The sequence below is a fragment of the Leptinotarsa decemlineata genome, unplaced genomic scaffold, assembly GCF_025532065.1.
Source record: "Leptinotarsa decemlineata unplaced genomic scaffold, Ldec_3_MD MMD2_tig00006892_RagTag, whole genome shotgun sequence".
Taxonomy (NCBI): domain Eukaryota; kingdom Metazoa; phylum Arthropoda; class Insecta; order Coleoptera; family Chrysomelidae; genus Leptinotarsa; species Leptinotarsa decemlineata.
Window position 1 is genome coordinate 12,412 of NW_027412664.1, and position 3,976 is coordinate 16,387.

At 37.6% G+C, this 3,976-nt stretch overlaps 1 long non-coding RNA gene across 1 annotated transcript; it reads right to left on the bottom strand.

Moving 5' to 3' along the window:
- Positions 1-1,852: 1,852 nt before the first annotated feature.
- LOC141484563 (uncharacterized) lies at positions 1,853-3,054 on the bottom strand. Its single transcript, XR_012466688.1, has 2 exons — positions 2,865-3,054; positions 1,853-2,786 (listed from the first exon to the last, which is right to left on the bottom strand). It is a non-coding gene; the product is annotated as an uncharacterized lncRNA (long non-coding RNA).
- Between the last annotated feature and the right edge of the window lie 922 nt (positions 3,055-3,976).

Consider the following 3,976-nt stretch of genomic DNA (forward strand, 5'->3'; position numbering starts at 1 on the left):
CCTGCAGCTGAAAAAGCAAATGCGCCACTGGAATCAATGAAGTCGCCCCGGAGCGCAATTAATTTTTATTGTTGTATTTATTTTATTTTTATCGTTGTTTTACACATAGTAATAATTCTGTAATTAAATATTCCAGTAATTCTCCCCAAAATGTGGTAATCGGTGACCAGAGCCGAGTTTAAACTGTGATGTGATCTAAGTTTCAACTGTCTCAGGAGCCAAGTTTCGACTGTGAAGGATGACGGGTTTCAATTTTGACGGAGCTCAGTTTCAACTGAGGAAAAAGACCAGTTTGAACTGTTGCAGGAGTCGTGTTTTCAACTGTGGCGGTGCTGACGGGTCCCAAAGAATGCTATTCACTGGCTCGTATCATCGTTTATTCCTGAAAGAGATGGATATTGAATCGTTTAATAAATTGGTGATGTAGCCGTCACTACGTGGTAGGAAATCATGAAACTCTTTATGTTTTTACCTCTTTTATTTTAACTTACGTTACTGCAGTTTCATCCTATACGGCGTTACGGTTTCATTTTGTCATTTATTCTGTTTTGAGGTCGACGACTATTTAAACCTGAAAGGAATACTTCCTTGAAAGTTTTGGGATATTTTAATACCTCGTCATTCGTTTAGTTCTCATTCACTGACAAACAACTATACAAGGATATATTCGAACGCATTAATTATATTCGAACACATATTCGAATCCCTTTAAGGATTCCGTGCTCCGACGGAACACGGAACGGTGAATTGACGACTTTGGTTCCGTGAATGTCTTGCCGCCGAAATTCAAAATTTGTTGTGATACTTTTGGTAGCCATTTGCTAATTTTCGAGTTTATGTCTAAACTTCTCGATTTTTCGGATTAATCAAGTATGATCATCTTTTATAAGAATAGGAAATTTTTATTCTTGGCATTTGGATGCTGGTAAAACATTCAACTCACTTGTTGGATTCGATTGCTTATGGAGAACAGAATCTTACTGATTTGAATTTTGGCTTCTTGGGACAAAAGTAAACCTATAGGCCACACGACACTACAGGCGAGTTGATATTTATCAACGAGACAACTCATATATTCAGAGAATGAGCTTGATCATTCTGTCCAGACTCCAGACGTATCGTCCCGGACATCACTTCCAGTGAACCGTTTCCATCTAATATGAATTGTTTCATTTTAGGCTTTCTTTCATCTGAATACCGCTTCCTCGTGTTAGTATTGCTATAAGACTAGACATCCTTGCATGAATGCCTAATACAGTAGTAGCAGTAGTTAGTAGTTAACCGCTGTTGTACCGATCACAATTGTTGTACGGACAGAGCACTGCAGACCTAAGTTTGTAACTCTAAAACCATTCTTGTTCTGCAAGCCACCTTGAGGGAGACACACACATATAAGCTTAGTTATTAAGATAGGGACAAATAACTTATCAGAGACTAGATTTTTGATGCTTGATCTATTATCTCAACAAAGATTTATGTTCTTCAAACCTGCCCAAAAGGGGAAGAATATTAGTGTAGGATATATGCTTTTATGCCTATGTAGATGAATTCATTCTCTCGACCTACTGTAAGCTGGCGATATAGCTATGAAGGGGTGTTGGTGAGGAAACTTTTTTGCAGTCTGAGTCGAACTGCAGTTCATCGAGCAATACATGAAGTATCAATTCGAATAGTTGAAGTGATGGGTGCAGAATGTATAGTATTCCCTCAGAATATTCGGGAAAGGAATGTATTGAAAATGGCTCTCATGGAGAAATGGAGAGGACAATTTGCTGTAGAAGGAATGAGGGTTAGAGATAGAATTGTCTAGCAGTATTACCTGTTGTAATTTGTAGGAAATCGAACTGTAAACTCTACTGAACCAGGTTTTAATCATGAATATACAAACGATACATTTTATATGTATTAACAATGACATTAAAACTCATTCAATCAACAACGATTTCCAAGGAATCATAAAAACAAGATCAATCGAAATGAAGTGAACATGGATTACTTCAACACTCCCACTCTTTGTTCACTTCGAAGACGTTACCCACAGACCTTGTCGATTTGTTGAAAATTTTTCTCGTGGTAAGGGTTTGGTTAAAATATCTGCCAACTGGTTTTCTGATTGGGTGTAAACAACAGTGATATTTTTTTCGTTTGTGATGATCATTATAGCTCATCAAGTTTATAGCACTTCTATTATCAACAAAAAGTTCCGTTGGATTTGAAACGTCAACATCAATTTCTTTAAGCAACCTTCTCAACCATATTATTTCTCGTGCGGCATCCCAAGCTGCAATATATTCAGATTCTGTCGTGGATGTTGCAACACTTTTGTCGTTGAGATGTCCATGTAACTGGACAACCTGATAATAAAGTAACATAGCCAGTTGTTGAATATCTAGTATCAATGTCTCCTGCAAAATCTGCATCTGAATACGCTTTTAAATATTCGTTGCTCCCACCATTGTATAGAATTCCATAACTTTTAGTACCCTTTAGGTATCTGAAAATACGTTTGACTGCTTTCCAGTGCTGCTTTCCTGGATTTTCCAAATATCTGCTAACTCTGCTCACTGAGAATGATATATCTGGACGAGTGACAACCGCTAAAAACATGCTTCTCTGTACGGAATATTTTTCATATATTATTTTTCTTCCTCGTTTTGGGGGCTTTGAGCTGCATTCAGAATAACATTCATTGTGGAAGTCCATTTTGTGTCTCTTATGTGGTGGTTCCACATCATCTCTCTGGGGCATAGTCTTTGATGTTGACGGTTGGTTTATGTTCTTCAAACCTGCCCAAAAGGGGAAGAATATTAGTGTAGGATATATGCTTTTATGCCTATGTAGATGAATTCATTCTCTCAACCTACTGTAAGCTGGCGATATGGCTATATCTAAGGTAAAGTATAACTTCAAAACAGCGACGTCTCAAGTATCGAAGAGACATCCTCCTTTTTTCCTTGGGGAGCCTGGGTTCATTAAAGTCCCCTTAGAATTGAAACATTTGTGCTATAGGTGTAATATAATTTATATCTTATGAACATTTTGGTATTGTTTACAATTAGAAAAGTGAAATCTTCTCACATTTGAAACTTTGTGGCCTCAGGAGCTCAAGGCTCCCTGCCCTGCCAGTATTATAGGGGGAGTCCTATAATAACGGTTGAATAAAATTTATAAACTGACAGATAAATCAAGGGATTTGTTAACAAATTTGGAATCAACTGAGAAAGGTGTAGACGTTAGGGAAAGGAATTATGAATATCTTAACTGGATTCGAGTTTGATTCGATCGGTTACCGTTTAGAGTCAATTTCCCGTTTTTGTTTTGTATGCTATATAAGCTCCGGGTTGATCAAGCGGGTGGCGCTCTACCCTCCATCTTATCCACGCCCTTCTTCACTGTTAAAAAGCTGGCGGCCTACCCTGGGAGCTATGATCTCTCTCTATCTAGTCTAAATTTTATTTTGTTGAAAGTGAAGTTCACGCGGACGCCACCTAGTGTTCACTAGCTGAACTTATTGGAATACGGATCCAATAGAAATGTAGAAATTTTTCTGGCTATGGAATGTTTCATTGTCGGGGTTACATAGTTCGTACCCTCACAAACAGATGGCAAAAAAGGTGCCAAATCAATTTTTTTCTTTCCGTGAATTACATCCGATTACATTACTCAAAGCATTGGGTATCATTATGAAACTATACTGTGACGCAACTCCCTCTCCTAACCCTTGAATTTTTTTAGTACAGAAGAGTCATTGTAGAAACCGAGTATTCCTATCGAGTATTCTAATTGGTTCGTTTACAAAATGATATGCTATTTAACGGCTCGTATTATCGTTCATTTCTGAAACAGATAGATATCAAGTTGACAATGTTATTGAATTTTAAAATAAGATTCGTTGATAGAAAAGTTTACGCGGACGCCACCTAGAGTTGACTAGCAGAACTTACCGGAATGAAGAGCCAATGGAAATGTAGAAATT